Here is a 13991-nt window from a genome sequence, read left to right as displayed (position 1 = left end):
CTAAAATATTTTTAAAAAAAAATCCTCTCTTTCATAATCTCTTTTACCTCCTTTTATACATTCATTTAATGATCTATCAGTGCACTAAAATAATTTCAACCCACTTTGGAGTCATTAAAATATGTTGCAGTTATTTTCGTGACTTCTTACTTGGGAATATGGGGGGGGGCAGATTCGAATTACATCACATTCTTCTTGTGGTCCTTTTTCTGCTTCTCGGAAATTTCACTTCTAAAACCCGAAGTATGTGACTGTGGAGGGAAAAATATATTTTTAGAATACATTTCTTTGGATTATATTAAGGTCTTCATATGTTTATTCAAAGTATGTGACGTTAACTAATACTTAAATAAACTGAAGTATATTCAGTTTTGTTGAAATTTTGACATTTCCGGGAGAAATGTTGTGCATTTTTAATTGTAATTAAGATAAAAAGCGAAAGGTTACAGTATATTTGTGTGATATTTCAAGCATGTGTTTATTAAGCGTATCCTGAAAGTTTATACAAGGACCAGGAAATAAGAAAATAAGAAGTAACAGCAGGAAAATAAAAGTTAGATTTTAATTCAAGTAATTGCCATATAGATATTCTGTAAATTCATTTGCACAAAAAAGTTCTAATAGACGCAGTACCTTCATATTCATTAGACTGCATGCATATTTCAGCTACAAATAAAATTGTTTCTTTTTAAACAGAGCTTTCCTATAACACTCATATATCTGTACTTGAAATGTATGTGAAACATGAAAACTGATGAAATAACCCAGTTTTGAGTGGAATTCTTTTCTCTTTTCTACTGAAGACCACATTTATCTGAAAAAAGCAAAAACTTTTTGCCGCTTTTCAAGAAAAGGTTGCTATAGTTCTTCATTAGCTGTTTCCTTTACAGCCTCGTAGGGGAGGATATCAATTTTCTTCACAGCCCATGGACGCCACCGTGAAATTTTAATTAGAGTAAAGCTTTTGAGGGAAAGAAGGAGTCTCCAACTACAGTCATAAGGGAGACCATGAAACGGCAACAGACTTGCGAAAACATCCCCGAGAAACAACTTTCTAAGAGCTCGTTATCTCAAAAGAATGCAGACTCTGAACGAGAATGTTACGGTCAGCGAAATTAGGCGTAATGGGCCCAGCAAAATTAAGTAGCGGCAAATATTTTGGCTGAATATAATTAGCAAACATTTCTATGTTCAGAGCTACCGGATTCGATGTTTAAAGCCGAAAATAGCCGCTATAATCAGATCGTCCAATTGGTGCTCAACTTTTATGGATATTTTTTTCTCATTTTATTTCTCTTCAAAGAGTCTCAATGGGGGTCTTAATGTGCAAGTTTATTTTCATGTAAATGTTCTTGCGAAACAAAAGAATTTGATTTTAGATGGGATGAGATTTATGCTGCATCTCTGTATTTCGTTGGATAGTAACTTCATTCTGTATATTCGAATTATTAATTTGGAATGCTTTCAATTATTATGTAGCTTTGATCCAATTAGGCTTTCTACTCCAAATTCAAAATTACTTCAAATTAAAGATGCATATCATCAAGAAAAATTAGTTTTTTGAATAAATAGTTCAAATATTAAGTTTTCCTGTTTGTAATAGCAACAAAACAAATAAAATATTCGGTCTCGTACATAAAGTTAAGGGACGTTTTCTTCTGGAAATTGAAGCTGTGTTTTAACAGCTAGAAGCATACTAAATATTTTTACAATCGATAGTCAAATAAATATTTTTTGCAATTGGATCCTATATAGTCTGTTCCTATTTATAAATTATTATATATACTCTTAAACATATAGCTGTGAGATGAGCTATGAAATTACGGGAAGTTTACTGAAAGTTACTATTATGGAAATTCGAAATTTTGTTTACTTTACACGTTGAAAGGGAAATCATATAAGAAAAGGGTATCTCTTCTATTTCTGCCCACTAGTGGCCGTGCTGGATAAAACCGTTGAACACTGTTAGTTCGACCTGCATTCAAATCCTGTCGACCTAGGTGGTTGCGTGGGCGTTTGTATGGTTTTTTTTCATATGTTAATTGAATACGAGCCATTTTCCCTTAACGCCCTTCAAGAAAGTATCACTTCTCTTAAGCACATAGTTCTAACCATAATAAAATATTCCAGTCCCATCCTCTTTTGATTCTGCGGTGAACATTCTGAGAAACATTTTTTATTTGTTTTATTGCTCTAATATTAATTTTTCTTAAAGAAAATGAATATGTATTAGACCTCGTACTACGTAATAATATACGTAAAAATTATATTAAAAGCTAATTACGTTACTTTATTTTCTTAAAAATATTAAAGTTTATTGACATTCTTTCAGTCTGCAAAAGCTGTTTTAACTTTCAATCTATACTATTTTTAACAAATCTCATACATGTGGATGTTCCGCTCATCTTTAATCTGTAAGTTCTTCTAGATCCGAGATTCTCAACCAGGGAAGAATTCATAGTTTAGGGGGGATGCGGTCAGCCCTTTTTTTAGCTGTTACGTATGTAGTTCTAGTTTATGAATATAAAAAACTACTTTTAATTAAGTTTTAGAACTTACCAGCATTTTCTATACTTTTCGTTGTTTAATTTGTAAAATGCGGTAGAAAATAATTTAATTCTAAATAAATGTATGTATATATATATATATATGTAATTTTCAAGTTTGGAAAGGAGGGGGAGGGGGATGATCTTTTAGAAATGGTGAAAGAAAGAAATGGTTTGCAGGGGGCAAAGAAGGTCGGGAACCACTGTTTTGGATATTCAGTTTCTCTTGCCATTACCCCTGTCTTGTGTAATATTTTTTTTCTCTCAAAACTGTCCATTTATTCTTACATGAGAATTTTTTTTTATGAAAGATGTTGGTTAAACAGATAATGTAAATATATTAATTCAAGCAATTGCACTTATTATATGTAAATTAGCTGCTAGTAATAATTAGATAGGAAGTTGGTCCTACTTCGTGAATTACATTGATGTCCCCAATTCTGCTTCGCGAACTGCCAAAGGAATGAGTATAGAATAATTAAGAATATTGCATCAATATTTTTTTTCTAATTTTACTGGCGTTATCCTTTTGGCCTGTCTTTTCTGGTCAGTTTGATTGTCAGTGTGAATTTATTTCTTATTTTGAAAACGGTGAATGAAATTTTAAGTTTTTTAAGTAAGTTGCAACTATAAGGAAAAAGACAAAGAAGGATATTTCTATTGCCTCACAGTGTAATTTTATTATCATTATTGTGACAGCTGTACTTCACAACCGAAACTTATAGATTAATAAATAATTAGTATACCACATTCAGTCTGTCCCGGTGTGCTTGCACTTTTTTCAATGCATATCACTCATGAATTTTTACTTATTTCTTTATTTTGATAAAAACGTCTTAGACATACCACACATTTGTATAAGAACTATTTTATGATTTGAGTGACGTACTGCCGAACACCTGAACGCTACGTGTTAATATAATGCATAGCCTATAACTGCGATCTATATTTAATTTCAGTTCCTTTAACGAGGTGGGTTTTATGAACTTTTCACAAATAGAAATTTAACCTGTGATTTTACGCTAAATAGGTTGATTGCATTTCTAATAAATTCTGTTACTGAACAAATATTTCTTTAATATTTCTTCCTTTTGCTACATTTTACTTCTGTAATGCATTCACTCATCTATGCGTCTTTTGTTTTCCATGATGTAGCTGTGTTCTATTAAATAAACCTTCAAAAGATTTTCCTACTAACTTCATTTTTTTTTCATTTATGATATATATGGTAGGGAGAGGAAAGCAGAATAATAGTTTGAGGTACCTTTCTTCTAGAGCTACTTTCAAAATTATTAAATTCGTAAATTCGACTTTTCCAGTTATCCTATTTTCAAAGACAAGATTTATTATGTACATTAAAATAAACTGGTATATATCAAAAAGTACAGGAAATCCTATTATTAAAAAGCTGTGACAAAGATCGACCTTATCCCAGTTTTTTAAAGCTTTGAAAAGTTCACCTTTTTCATAAAGGTGTCATTTCCTGTGAAGGTGAGCAGGGAGATGTTTGAAAAAAGTGAATGAGAAGCATTTATGAATCAATGCAAAGGACTTATTTTCTTGAGGAAAGTTTTTTTTTTAAACCTTCAATTTCGAATGTGGCAAATCTGATTATCATGCTTTCGTAAATCTGCTCCATATTCTAACATGAATCCGTACGTTTCTGAAATTCAGTTTAATTCTTTCGAGTTCAAATAGTTTCATAATTTATATTATTAAGCCCTTGTGTGAAAAATTTACTTGTGAATTGCTTGCTTTGACTCTTTACATATTTTATCATTTCTTCAGGTAAATAGCACAAAATTTGCGAGTAATTCTTGAAATTTAGGGTTGAATGTGTTAGAAGCGGATGATTAAATATTTTTAAAATTGTCAGACATAGAAGCAGATTCTATCCAGAAAGTATTTTTATTATTACTTCTGACCAACTATTTTTCATGGTTCTGTTTTTTAAATCTTAAATAGAAATATTTGATTGAGCTAAAATTACGTTTTCCTTAGACAAAATTACTTTGTAATGTTAGTTTTTATGCTTACCATAACTTAAATTATAGTTTATATTATAGTTTTATGAATTTATATCTCTTTTATAATTAGTTTTACTTTGCCTTTAACCACTTTGCAATTTTTTACTTTAATTTTTATAATTTTTTAACTTAAGATGTCCTTTTTATATCTTATCCAATGCATACATGTCATAAAGAAATTAAATTGGCCATTTTAAATATTTATATTAAGAAAGATGGGTATTATGAAAGAAATGTGTAATAATTATATGTCTGCGGGAATTTTTTCTTATCTCTAAATTTTCGTATATATTTTCGAACGAAAAATGTGAGTAATGGTCAAGATAAATGTACCGTCAGAAAGACAACATACAGTTAAAAGCTAATTTTAGTATTTTAGGTCAAGATAATTTTTATTACATGTGAAAATAAAAGGGTGTCGTTAAGTTTCCATACATATTTAGTTGCTTATTGCACTATTAAAACTGCATTCATTTTGTAAAATTATAACTATCCAAATAAGCATGCTAACTCTTTATATTAAATATTATTAAATGCCGAAATCTCGAAATTCGTTTGGTTATCATATCATTTAACAAATAAACAATTTTGGTATTTTTAAATAACTAATCGTAGAGTCATTAATAAGTCAGTAAATTATTTTTTGCAATGCCTGAGAATAGGAGAAGCTGTATTTATTAAGTATAATTATAGCAATTCGATTTGTATTTATTTATTTATTTTGAACGAAGTAGTTTTACAAACTTGCAACGATTTTTATCTGTTTTTCAAATGGAAAATATTTAACTTTAATAAAAAAATATGACTGTTTTATAGTAAAGATTGTTGCAAACTGCATCTATACTTATGCTTAAATGAAAGTAATCCGTTGCTATTTGCTTACTAGACTGTTCAGTCTTACCCTAATATTATTATGCACGATTTTCGTTGAAACTGCAATGAATTTCGTTGAAACGCTATAAGAAATAAAATTACTTAAGCCACTTACCAAAATCACTGGTAATCAGGATAAGTAATCATCATTTTCTTAGAAGAACTGCAATCGAAGAAGTTAGGCAAAGTAAAAATCAAAAGTATATGCAAGTGCCTTGTCCTTTAAATTGTTGAAATCAAACTACTAATCATCAAAGAATCTTTTTGCAGAAAATTAAACGGTAAACGTTGGAAAACAGCCCAAATAATAAATAACTAGTTGCAGACAGGAACTCAACTTTTCAGCAACAGGATACCGAACAATTATCTAAATCTCTATTAATGGCATTTTTTTCGTGATTTTTTATAAACCGCGAAAGTTCATTTTCATAAGTACAACGTAAAAATAAACAAACCGGATATAAAGATAAATCTTTCTATTTGATACAGTTATCCTGTTAACCAATAATGTAATTTAAATAATATTTTTTGAAGTTCATAGAGTTCAACTAATACATATTTTAATTAATGTTCAGGTAATACATGTTTTAATTAGTATTACCTGTATTATTTAATTATATATATATTACCTCTATTATTCAGTTATGTGTACTAAATGTGTATATGTATTAAATTCCGCAGTGTAATAAAAAGTAAAAAAAAAATCTCAAAATGATTAGATATTAGTTTAGACTCAGTTATCTGATAATGGCAAAGTACGCTAACGCTGTCTGTTTGCAGCGATAGATACGTATGTGGTGGGCTTTCTGGAGGGGGAGTAATTAGTATGTATTTACGTTATACATGAAGAAAATATTATGCAAGGAATGTTGTTGGGGGTAGGGAAAAAAATCTTGCATAAAAAAATCTTGCATTGTGTAGCATAAAATATGTCTAATAATAAATACACAGAATGAATAATATCCTTCTTCGAATGACCATGGTTAAGTTACTCCTGACGAAATAGTTAAAATAATTTTTTTAAAAAAAATACTGTGTTTCCTGATCATGTAACAAAGCAATGAGTTTTGTAGATAAAAGATTCCCTTTTCAAATAAACAAGTTTCTGGTTCTTCAGCTGATCATTTCTCATTCTATCACAACCTAGTAATTCAATAGTAACTTTAGTAAAATGAGAAAAAAAAAAAAAAAAAAAGGGTCCTTCTAGCAAATTTTAAATTAGTTTGAAAGCGATTCTTGACGCATGAACGAGCGAAATGTTGTTTCGCTCATTTTAAATGTCAAGGAGTAAAATACTGCAATTAAGGTTTCACACACGGAAAACAGCTGGAGAGGGCTCCGCTGAGTGTGTCTTTATTCGCATATGCCAGTGAAGGCTATCAGCATTTATCTGTTGTCACCTCTGATACTTCGTACATTTCTTTACTTTAAGCGTCCTTTGAATCCATGGTCACATATATTTTGTGCGTCCAGAAGAGCTCTTCATTCTTTGCAGAGTCTGAATACGAGCTAGCATTTTTTCGTACAATTTCTCATCAAATTTACATGCTTTTGTTTTCATATACTTAATATGAGAAATGTAATTACTTTCAAAATAAGAAATTTGTAGCTTCTAAGATAACACTTTTTACTTCTGTGTCCTGTACTAACTGGTATCTTATGTTTGATAGGTAGTTCTGAAATGAAAGAGAACGTCTTTCATTTATTCGGAGGCAAGCTATTTGAATTTTGTTAATTCTAGTTCTTAATGTAAATAATGGGAAAAATTTCAAAGCGAGATAATATAAATGGGCTAAAACACATTAATATAAAGTTTTCAGACAAGAACCGTAGCCTGTTACTTATGAAAATAATATTTCAAGGTATAGATTAAGAAAAGGCCCTCGCATCGCTGGGAAAGTTGCTCAGGATGCACCGCAATAAATATAAATATTACAGCAGCTAAAAGGGGAGAGAGAAGTACACATACATTCAGCCAGAGTCTTACACCACTGAGTCAAACCCACACATTTTGTTTCAGGTTAATTAGTAGTAAGCCTTCGCTGATGATTATGCTATGTTTTTCCAAATAACAGGTGCATATACCATGCCACCTGCGTATGGTGGTTTTTTTTTAATTTATTTATTTATTTAACCAATTGCGGGCACTTGCCTATTCAGCATTGGCCACTCCTAAGGCCAGAAATGGAGATAAATTTAATAGTAAACCTAAAACTATGAGGCTATTATTGTTTAATTCTATGAGGCTGTTATAGCTATATTTTATAGCAACAAGTGTTTTGTTTCAAATTATTAGAGGAATTCTGAATACAACTGCATTTCATTAATTTGAAATTCTCATTTATGGCTCTCGAATTTCAGCTGAATGTAGACCAGTGTTTAAAATAATTTTATCCAATTCCACTGATATAAGTTAATGTGCATGCTTATGCACTACTATGTTAGTGTTAATATTATTATTTTTGTTGTTAAACACTACTTATGTATTTTTCTGGTCGAGTTTTAATAAATACTTTGTTTTACTGATAATAATTTAAAAATTGGAAAACTTCTTGGGTATTTTATCATCAAACTGGATTTTATTTACTTCATTTCATAACTCAAAATTTAGTTCCTCACTTTGTAATTTCTAAGTTACTGTTGGAAGTGAAGAATCTTAAGAACTGATAAGCTAATAATCGCTTGAGTTCGTGTGACAGGAAACAACAAGATAAAAGGGTAAACTAACCCTTTATTAATTCAACTAAGGTTTAACAAAACTCCGTCTTGGAGTGTACTTCGACTTCAACTTAAGAGACTAAGAATAATACTAAACTAATCTTAACTAAAGAGATATAGCCGAAGCTATCAAGATTCTAACAGAGTTGGCCCCTTAACGTTAATAGACTGCGAAGCTATCAAGGGCCTAAAGTACGCCGAGCGTAATAATAGCTTACGAGAGAGTAGCCTAAAAAGGCGGACGCGTGCAGCCAGAATACCTGGTATCTCTCTCCCTGAGACCGAAGAACTTCGCGGTTAAATTTCTTCCTCATCATGTATTCAGACGTGATTCTAAAATTACGTTCTGGAAATGTAAGTTGTTAAGAATCGATAGGAAAGGAACTCAAAATTTAACTGTTAATAAAATTAGCATAATCCTTACAGCTGTAAACCCTTCCAAATATAATAAAACTTGATGCTCTCATATATATTTATACATTAAGCTGTTTTCGTTTTTTAAAGGAATTCTTAGTTCAGACAGATATACTCACCAAAACACTTTGGACAGAACTTTTCCTCATGCTGAACTATGAAATTTTACTGCAAAAATAAAATGTGACACCTCGGTTAAATTTCATAAACTAAAATTTTTCATGGTTAGCTCAGCTAAAAAATTACTAGTGTACTTTGGATCCTTTAAGAAAAAAGCTTTCAGATGAATGAAAATTTCTCAGTGGAACTATAAGTTTAACTAAAGGCAACTATTGTATCAAGAAATAAACTACCGTTTAACACCTGCACAAAAAGTTAAAAATTTAATGCACAATTTTTAAGAGTTTTTGACCTTACTCTATTTATCAGATTTATTTTCTTTTAGAAATGAGGTAAAAAATTCAGTTTTTTACTAAGTAAGCTGACTCAAAGTTCTTTGGGTGGGGAGAGAACTCGCAAATATTAATATCCTTGAAAAGCATGACTGTGATAAGATTTGTAATATAGTTATTCTTAAAATAATGTTATTAAGACTTGCTTGAAGATAGATGCTGCATCAAGTATAAAAAAATTTAACAATAAATTTCGTTAAGAATCGTATAAATTATGAAATTCGTAAACATTGTCTTTCTACCTGTTTCTCTCTCTACATGTTTATGTTAGTAAATGATCCCCCCTTCCCCACCAGATTTAAAGAGGTAGTAATTTCCTTTTAGTTCTCAGTTTTTAAATATATTCCTTAAATTTCTTGCTTAACTTCAATGAAAACAACTTTACGGATGTGGATCAGAAATTAGTATGTGAATTCCAAATTATTAATTGTATTACTATTTTTCAGAGTATTAATGTATATATGAAAAGAGAAAATATTCCTCGTGTATGTGAGATTCATATCTGTAACTGGAGATTGCATCGACACCGATGATTCTAAGTCAGTATTTTTCTTATTACCTTAAAGTGAGGAATATGGAACATTTCTCTTCAATTTGAATTTTAACTTTTTTTTTTCTTCAAATAGAAAAAATCTTAAACAAATGAGTCAATGCAAAATTTTTTAATCCTCACTTCTATTTGAAATATTAAAGAATCTGCATTCTAGAAGAATGCAGATTAAAATATTTTTAACTTTAGAAAGCTGTGACATTCCAATAAAAATTTAAAATTTTTTACATTTAAAAAAAAATCCATGATAATGAATCGATATAGTTACATTTGTCTTCAGTAAATGTAAATTTTGTGTGTGTGTGTGTGAAAAAGTAACTTCCGTTAGGTTATTCATATTACTGATGGGATCTATGATCGTTGAAATTTTCGGAAACAGTAAGCATCTCATCTTATAAATCACATTATGTTATTTTATGAAGCCTTTAGATGAAGTGAAAAAATACCGGTTCTGTGTTTTATTTTTTTGTTCCGCAGTGAAATAAATATGTGAAGTGTTTACTGAAGCGAAAAGCTTTCTTTAACTAGTGCCGGATCTAACTGTTTGAAAGCGTTCTTTGAGGATTAAAGTGGGGATGAGAATTTTTTCCCGCCAAAGATAAGATAATTGTATTTTCTTACTTTAAATTAACTTCTAGTAGCAACGCAAGATTACTACGCTTACAGCAGCTGCTTACTAGACCGTTGCCAGCCAAACCTGTTTTGGAGACTGGTATCTCAGTACAGAATAAACCGCTACTACAGTAGCCATGAAGATGGTCTACCCCCTCCCCTCCTCTTTCAGAAGCCTCGAAGAGCTTTTGTGTCAACTTACTAACCTGGAACTTGCTTTGAATTAGCTGTGTAGGTTCTGAGCCATGTGAACCTTAAATGCAACCTTAAACCCATTTATACCTTAAATGCGTTTGTCCGGTAACTAGCTGATTGATTTTTTTTTTAAACTTAATTTCGAAATCTAAATTTAGATTTTTGTTTAGCAGCTAATTGAATTAACTTATTGAATTCGACTTCAAACTTTAAATCAGGTTACTTTTCGTGGTTAGTTTAGTTTCGTTTATCTTGTGATTCCTTGTCATTTGCTTCCTTTTTAAATTAAATGCTTCGCTTGCTCTTTTACCTTTGTCTTTCGTAACTTCGTGGATGAAACACTTTATGAAAATTACAATTTTAAGAAATTAAATTTAAAATAATATTTACATGTATGCTCTAGTAATTATGATAATAAGTATTATAAAACTTTATACAGGAAATATTTTTATTTAGTTGTTTCTATAAGGCAACACACGCACGTATAGCCTATTTTTCAACGATACAGACACTAAAAATCTGATGAGGCCTATACGTGATCTCCTGCTAATTCTATGTTATTCACTGAAAACTCGCTATCGAATTTTTGGACCCAAAAGCATTATGTCCTTTACCTATTTATATAATCTGGCAGAAGGTAAAAAAGTAAGATGTGCAATTTATGATTTACCTCTACGGTATTAAAAATTAGCCGCTTCTTAATTATGTAAATAAAACTCTAAGTCTTCATTTTATTATAAACTATTTTCTGTTTTTAAAATTTATTTCCTCACTACTCGTTGTTAAATACATTCGAAAATATATCATTAAAACACGTTTAGATTTTAAAGCGTATCTGTTGTTCACTTCAGTTAACAAATTTAAATTTTGCGTTTGTTTTATCCACATCTTGCAAACGGAAATTTCGTCACGTACATCTCTTGATATCAAATGATTTATTATGCAGTTGTGACTGCTTTACTTTTTCTGAAGTCTTCTCGTTCAGATTTAAATATTGTTTTATACATCTCTCAAGAAAAGATAACCATTTCTTTATCTTGGCTACTTTGAAGAAAAATAACGTTTTTTATGTTTGACTGCTCCTTCAATAAATGCAATGAATACAGAGAAAAAGATCAAAGAAAAAGATCTTGATAATTGCTATCCATTCTTATACACATGCATCTATGCCTATATAATTAGTCTCCCTCCAGCTGCATAAATTGCTAATGCTGAATTTTGGTTAAACTTAGATGATAAAATATTATTATGTTATTAAACATACATAAAAACGATGGCATATCCTATTTTTTAAAATTTACCTTATATTTGATCTTTGCATTAAATAAATTTAGCGAGATAATAATTCCTACTTTATTTATGTATCAGTCTTCCATCTGCATTCAGTACTCACATAATTATCTTAGAACCTTTTCCTTATTTATGTATCAATCTTCCATCTGCATTAAGTACTCTTATAACCTTTTCTATAGTTTTTATTAACTTAACGATTTAGATTCAATAATTCTTTCAATGCATTTTTTGCATCTTTCTTCTCTAGTATATTGTTTTACCATTCAGAAAATTTTACCAAAGATTTGTCATGGTGAAATACATGTTTGGATTTAAGAAACACGTCTTTAAAAAAAAAAAAAAAAAAAAAAAAAAAAAAAAAGAAAGAGAAAGGGAGGTTCGGTTTTAGGAATAAAGTAGAGTACAGTTATCCCACAAGACCTCAAATGTGTTATAAACTTTATAACACATTTATAACTTTATGGCAGCTAAATTTATACAGTTTCATACTTATGTAATGATTGTGTATATATATTGTTTCACAAGAAAATAATAAAGTTAAATTAAATTTAAATAATTATCTTGCTGCAAGGAAAGAAATTTGATTTTAACAAATATTCGTTATTCGTATAAAGCAAATTTTAATTTTAATTAAGAAAATTAAATTGCAAAGAAATAAAAATAAAAATAATTATTATTGCTGCGAACTAATTTACAATATCATTTAAATTCTAAGAGCATATGTAAATTAATTGCACGTATCTAAAATCATGAAAAAAATATATTATTCCCCAAAATTAAATTTATTATGTTATCTTATTTTTATTATTATATATCTGAGATTTACTTCCTTTTTCAAGCCTTATTTAATACATTATGGAGCATGTGGAGTAAACTAATGCTAAAAAAGAATGGAAAAGAAAAAGAAATAAAAAAAAAAGAAAAAAAAAAAAGAAAAAAAAAGAAAGAAAATAAAAAAATTGAGAAAAAGAATGAAATTGAGATATTTCAATCATTATATAAGGGAGAGAACAATATATAAACATAGAATGAATATCCTACATAGAAAGAATAGAAAACATAGAAAAACATAGAATGAATACCTTGCATAGAAAGATTAGAAAACATAGGAAAACACAGAAATGAATACCTAGAGGATTACTAAATATTTATTTATTTTGATCTGCAAGTAGATTGTGTTAAAAATAAGAAGCTATATCATTCATTTTGTTACCGCAGCATTCTTTCGCCCGATTAAATATATATATCTTTCAAAAACAGGATAAAAATAACCTAACGGGGTTAAAGCTCTAGAGCAAAAGGAATATTCCTGTGACAACAATAGAAGTAACTCTAGGTCAAGGACTTATCTCGAATTGGTAAAAATGCAGATCGGGTGATAAGTTTGTTTCAACCTAACAATATGTTGCAGAATCCAATGTAGATAGTTTTTAATTTAACAGTATGTTGCAAAATCCATTGGGGATCCTTTAAAGTGGCAAGAAGGGCCTTTTTATGTGACGTTTTCGATTCAATACTGACAGCTGAAGGGAGCAAATGAATTAAAGATCAAAGTGGAATAGGTTCACTGCAGTCATAAATTGCAGCTGAAAGCTTTAAGAATGCACGGATGGATGGTCATATTGAAAACCTTTTTAAAATAATTTCTTTTTCAATTTTCCTACTTTAACGCTTGGGAGATTTACATTAAAAGCTCCGGAATTCTTTATTTTTATTTCGTTTTTATTTTACTTTTTTATTTCTTTAGTATTATTTTTCTACAAATTTTAGCTTTTTTCTCTTTTCAGTTTTTTAAACAGACCTTTTTACGATATTCATTCTTTTTCCCCCTTAAACAATTTTAGACCTCAATTCTTTCATTTTAAATTGATCTATTTAAATTTCAGATAATATACTCAGCTTTAGGTACAATACTGGCACATTCCCGCCATTTTTTGAAAGATGCGGCTGTTTTTCTTTAGGCTCTCATATACATTTTTCGAATAAGAAATTTATAAGCTCGTTTGTATACATTTTACATGATATATATTTATAAACGTGGAAAAAGTCGAGGAGATCTTCTGAGTTTATGGCTATTTTCCTCTTTATAATGCTGCTAGTTGTTTGCTGTTTTGTGGTCTAAACTTTTTCTGTTTATTGCTTTCAAAATGTGTTTATCCCTCCAGTTTTTATTGAGCTGTTATGTTTCTTTCATGAAGCAAAAATATTTTTCCAAATACATAATTTTGCTAGGAACAGTAAAGATATCAACTCTTTTCACAATTTTATACCATGGTTAGAAACAAACAATTTCATTTTTGCTCTTCCGTAC

The 13991-nt window shown here is 29.7% G+C and overlaps 1 protein-coding gene across 1 annotated transcript in view; it reads left to right on the top strand.

The window, feature by feature from the left end:
* The window catches only part of LOC146993388 (homeotic protein ultrabithorax-like), a 180440-nt gene that overhangs the window by 72848 nt on the left and 93601 nt on the right, over positions 1-13991 (top strand). The gene's annotated exons all lie outside the window — the stretch shown is intronic.

This window comes from Stegodyphus dumicola, chromosome X1 (assembly GCF_044657685.1).
Source record: "Stegodyphus dumicola isolate Sdum_Otavi_A_Nest chromosome X1, ASM4465768v1".
NCBI lineage: Eukaryota > Metazoa > Arthropoda > Arachnida > Araneae > Eresidae > Stegodyphus > Stegodyphus dumicola.
The sequence above is the reverse complement of the archived record's forward strand: the minus strand, read 5'-3'. Positions and strand labels throughout refer to the sequence as shown.